Source organism: Camelina sativa, chromosome 6, assembly GCF_030686135.1.
Source record: "Camelina sativa cultivar CO46 ecotype springtype chromosome 6, ASM3068613v1".
Lineage (NCBI taxonomy): Eukaryota > Viridiplantae > Streptophyta > Magnoliopsida > Brassicales > Brassicaceae > Camelina > Camelina sativa.
Genome location: NC_141885.1, coordinates 10,536,098 through 10,542,000, shown reverse-complemented (window position 1 = coordinate 10,542,000; position 5,903 = coordinate 10,536,098).

The following is a 5,903-nucleotide window of genomic DNA, read 5'->3' as shown; positions in this document are numbered from 1 at the left end:
GAACAGGTACTCGGTCGAGCGCAGGCTCGAGTGGGTGGTCGAGTCGACTGGGAAGTAATGGCTATTTGGATCCGGGTTTTGGCTCGATCAAGTGCTCGATCACAGCTCGGTCGAGTGGTGGTCGAGTTGGTGGTCGAGTGGGTACCTGAAACACAAAACAGCCAAGCAAAGGAAGATTCGAGTTCAGTAACTTCACAAGTGTTTAAACGAACTTAATCTTAGACTAATAATGATCCTAAATGTCACAAAACACACTCAAATGGGCAACGGCGCCAAATTGAAACTGACTTTCTTTGTGGTGTATGAATGAATGATGTATGGAATGATGATGTATGGAATGAATAGAAGTCAGGGTGTTTCAATTCCCCTTATGCAGTTGCAGTATAAGAGGTGTCAATCCTATCTGAGTGATTGTGAACAATTAAGATGTGCATATGAGTCTAAGTCAAGCCAATTGTAAAGATTGTTTGTCACTAACAATCCTAAAATGAGATAAGAAATGCAGAAAGTAAAAACAACTAGAACAAGATACTAAATGCAAACAGAACAGACAAATTAAAGCTATAATGAAACTAGAACAGAGATAGACACTATGCTAATGAACTAATGCAAGACAAGTAATGAATAGGAAACTACGTGAATGCAATGGAAATAAAACAGGAATGAAACAAGACAATCACAAATCAAAAACACAAGTTCTGGGGATGAACTCGAGCAGCACTCGACCGAGTGTAGGTCGAGTACGTGGTCGAGCTAGACTTAAACGTGAAAACAGAGCAACACAAGAAAAACAGAGCAACGCTAAAACTATCAAACAACAAGCAAGCAATGATATTTAGACTAAGATTTCAATAAACAAAGAAGGCCTTGAGGAGGGATTCATGGGCTGAGCTAATCATTGTGGTTATCTAACTTGGTCAACAAATCTCAAGCAAACATTGAGTTGATCTCTAGACATACTATTCTAAGACATGTTTAATCCACTCTCATGGCAAGAAACAATCAAACCTATGCATTTCTAGACTTGTTCTCACAAAGAAAAGAATCTACACAAGCAGGCATTAAGCAATACATCTCAAACCAAACAAGACTCCTAATCTCTTAGCAAGCCTAATGGTAAGCTCTAGATCTAGCCTTATCTATGCTCCTTAGACATTGGTGTGATGCTAAGATGCTTGAAATCAAACCCTACCCTCTCAGATATAGGATCAGCATTAAGATCATCTAGCCTAGAAGAGATCTACAACAATCAAGCTTGACCAAATCAAACAAACCACAAGATCAACCCAGCCTAACCCATCCTCAAGGTCCTAAACAAACTACTCACAAGAACACATGGTGAAATATGTCAAAAACCCAGAAAATAATGAAACTTGCATCATTGGAAAGATGAAACAGAGATCTACAATATTGATGAAGGAATAAAACTCGAAATCTTAATACTTTGAAAGTTATGAAACAAACAAAATATAAGAATCTAGTCTTTCTCTCTCAAACAAGTACAAAATCTAAAATAAAAGAAAAGTGCAAAAGGAATAATATCTAAAAAAGGTAAAAACTAGGTTTTAGACTCTCTAAAAAGCTGGACTCTTTGGTGGCTGCAGGTACCAGGGCTTTTTATAGGAGATGAGGTGGAAGCCCTAAAAATACAAAAAGTCAAAGCAGTTAACGGCTTGGTCGAGTGGCTGGTCGAGCTGGCTTCTCTCGTGCATTCTCCACTCAGTCGAGTCCTTCTCAGCACACGGTCGAGTGGTGGTCGAGTGGTGCGGTCGAGTTGGACTCCGGACCTTGATTCTACAGCCTTAACTCTCTTGTTTTCTCCTCAGGATTGCTTCACTTCTCCTCAGCATTGCTTCCATGCTCCTTAAGCTCCAAAATCACCTGTTTATGCATGAAAAGATGCAAATGCAATGCAAATATACTCTAATGCATGATTAGTCCTAAAGCTACACAATAATGGCCTAAATGGATAGCAAAAGATGCAAAAGTTGTGAATAAACTAAGGGAAAACAAGGTAAAATATATGAACATCAAACCTGAGCACATACGTCGTCAAAAGTAGGCAGTTTGTCACCACGGAGTATGTGTTTGATGAGGTCGTTGAAGGCAGGGTTGAGGGTAAGGAGCAAGCCAAAGACTTTGTCTTGCTCCTTCCTTTCGTTCAGAATCGCCGGATCGATGGTGCTTGGCCGGAGCATCTCTAGTTCGGCCCACAATGACCGAAACTTCCCAAAGTGCTTGGTAAACTCCAAGTCTTCTTGATGAAGGCTGTTAATGGCCTTCTTGACTTCAAACACACGGGTTAGGTTCGTGACATTCCCGTACACATTAGCTAGCGTGTCCCATAGTTCCTTCGCTGTCTCACAGTATGAGTAGGCTTCTAAGATGGGTGCGTCCAGCGAGTTTTGAAGGATGGCAAGCACGGTCTGATCCTCTTGGAACCATTTGATTTCCTTTTCGAGTTCAGCCTCCTTGTCTTCCTCTATTTCTTCTTTGCTGTCCTCTTTGTTGGCTTTCTTGGGGAGTTGGTTTGTTTCCACATGAATCCAGAGTCCCCGGCCACTAAGAGCAGTCTTTGTGGTTCTTTTCCACAAGAGATAGTTGGCGCCTTTGAGTACCACCGGAGTAACTATCGGTTTTGCAGTTTCCATGGCAAGAGAAAGAGTATAGTTTTCTAGAGGGTAGAGAAGGAGACTAAAGAGTGAGTTTAGAGAGTGGTAGATCGAGAAACTTGCTCTGATACCATGTTAGTTTAGGCGGAATGAGATTGTTGGTTTAGATTAGTTTGGAGTAGAGAAATAAATTGTTGAGAGAATTAGTGAACAAGAACAAAGAGAATAAAGAGAAGAGATTCAGTATTAGAAATAGAATCCATACAATGTCGGCTGTAGGCCTTAAATAGAAATAAAAATAGGGCTACTCTTATTACAAACTTGATAACGACATAGGGAGAGAGAAGGGTGTGTCCCTATGGTGATAGCGACCTCTCATTGCTTCTCTTTGGGGAACATGTGATCTCTAACGGCTCTTTGCCATCTTCTCGATCCTTCTCTTCCTCATGGGCCTTTGTAGAACACTCTCAGCCCTTTATTCACATCATTCGTGGTCGGCCTCACCAAACCGTACGGACGGCCCTAACACCTAACCGTACGGACGACCCTAACACATAACCGTACGGACGGCCCTATCACATAACCGTACGGACGGCCGATTACACTCATGGTTATCTTGATCAATATAAACACTCCAAATTAAACTTGGACTCATATAATTAGTCAAATGCATTGGCTTGGTACATATTTTAACCCTATAAAGAGTAACATAGCTGTTTAATGCTTCAAATCAATGTTTTCTCTCGGTTTTAGCCTCTTTTCTTGGTGTAAGCCTGTTTTTGGATAAAACGGGTTTAAGTGTTGTCTAAACACTCCAAATTTATTCCGAACTCTTACAATTAGTCAAATGCATTGGATTGTCACACATTCTGACACTATAAACAGTAACAAAGCTGTTTACTGCTTCGAATCATTGTTTTCTCGGGTTTAGCCTATTTCAAGACAAAATGGGTAAAAGTGGTGTTTAAACACTCCGAATTCAACAGGAACCATTATAATTACTCAAATGCATTAGATTGTTACATATGTTGACCCTAAAAAGAGTAACATAGCTGTTTACTGCTTTGAATCAATGTTTTCTCTCGGTATTAGCCTGTTTTCTAGATTTAAGCCAGTTTTTGGATAAAACCGGTTTAAGTGTTGTCTAAACACTCCAAATTCTTCTCGAAATCTTACTACCAGTAAAATGCATGTGACCGTCACACATTCTAACCCTAGAAATAGTAACAAAGCTGTTTACTGCTTCGAATCAATATTTTCTTGGTTTTAGTCTGTTTCGGGACAAAATGGGTATAATTGGTGTCTAAACACTCCAAATTCAACCTGAACTCTTATAATGAGTCAAATGCATTGGATTGTTACATATTTTGACCCTAGAAAGAGTAACATAGCGTTTTACTGCTTCCAATCAATGTTTTCTCTCGGTTTTAGCCTGTTTTCTCGGTTAAGCATGTTTTGGGATAAAACGGGTTTAAGTGTTGTCTAAACACTCCATATTCATCCCGAACTGTTACAATTAGTAAAATGCAATAGATTGTCACACATTCTGACCCTAGAAAGAGTAACAAAGCTGTTTACTGCTGTGAATCAATGTTTTCTCGGTGTTAGCCACTTTCGGGACAAAATGGGTATAAGTGGTGTCTAAGCACTCCAAATTAAACTCGAACTCTTATAATTAGTAAAATGCATTGGATTGTTACATATTTTGACCCTGTAAATAGTAACATAGCTGTTTACTGCTTTGAATCAATGTATTCTCTCGGTTTTAGCATTTTTTCTTGGTTTAAGCATGTTTTGGGATAAAACGGGTTTAAGTTTTGTCTAAACACTCCAAATTCATCCCAAACTCTTACAATTAGTGAAATGCAATAGATTGTCACACATTCTGACCCTAGAAAGAGTAAAAAAGCTGTTTACTGCTTTGAATCAATGTTTTTCTCGGTGTTAGCCTGTTTCGTGACAAAATGGGTATAAGTGGTGTCTAAACACTCCAAATTAAACTTGAACTCATCTAATTAATCAAATGCATTGGATTGGTACATATTTTAACCCCATAAAGAGTAACATAGCTGTTTACTGCTTCGAATCAATGTTTTCTCTCGGTTTTAGCCTCTTTTTTTGGTTTAAGCCTGTTTTGGAATAAAACGGGTTTAAGTGTTGTCTAAACACTCCAAATTTATTCCGAACTCTTACAATTAGTCAAATGCATTGGATTGTCACACATTCTGACACTATAAACAGTAACAAAGATGTTTACTGCTTCGAATCATTGTTTTCTCGGGTTTAGCCTATTTCAGGAGAAAATGGGTAAAAGTGGTGGTTAAACACTCCAAATTCAATAGGAACTCTTATAATTAGTCAAATGCATTAGATTGTTACATATTTTGACCCTAAAAAGAGTAACATAGCTGTTTACTGCTTTGAATCAATGTATTCTCTCGGTTTTAGCATGTTTTCTTGGTTTAAGCCTGTTTTGGGATAAAACGGGTTTAAGTGTTGTCTAAACACTCCAAATTCATCCCAAACTCTTACAATTAGTGAAATGCAATAGATTGTCACACATTCTGACCCTAGAAAGAGTAAAAAAAGCTGTTTACTGCTTTGAATCAATGTTTTTCTCGGTGTTAGCCTGTTTCGTGACAAAATGGGTATAAGTGGTGTCTAAACACTCCAAATTAAACTTGAACTCATCTAATTAGTCAAATGCATTGGCTTGGTACATATTTTAACCCCATAAAGAGTAACATAGCTGTTTACTGCTTTGAATCAATGTTTTCTCTCGGTTTTAGCCTCTTTTTTTTGGTTTAAGCCTGTTTTGGAATAAAACGGGTTGAAGTGTTGTCTAAACACTCCAAATTTATTCCGAACTCTTACAATTAGTCAAATGCATTGGATTGTCACACATTCTGACACTATAAACAGTAACAAAGCTGTTTACTGCTTCGAATCATTGTTTTCTCGGGTTTAGCCTATTTCAGGAGAAAATGGGTAAAAGTGGTGTTTAAACACTCCAAATTCAACAAGAACTCTTATAATTAGTCAAATGCATTAGATTGTTACATATTTTGACCCTAAAAAGAGTAACATAGCTGTTTACTGCTTTGAATCAATGTATTCTCTCGGTTTTAGCATGTTTTCTTGGTTTAAGCCTGTTTTGGGATAAAACGGGTTTAAGTTTTGTCTAAACACTCCAAATTCATCCCAAACTCTTACAATTAGTGAAATGCAATAGATTGTCACACATTCTGACCCTAGAAAGAGTAACAAAGCTGTTTATTGCTTTGAATCAAT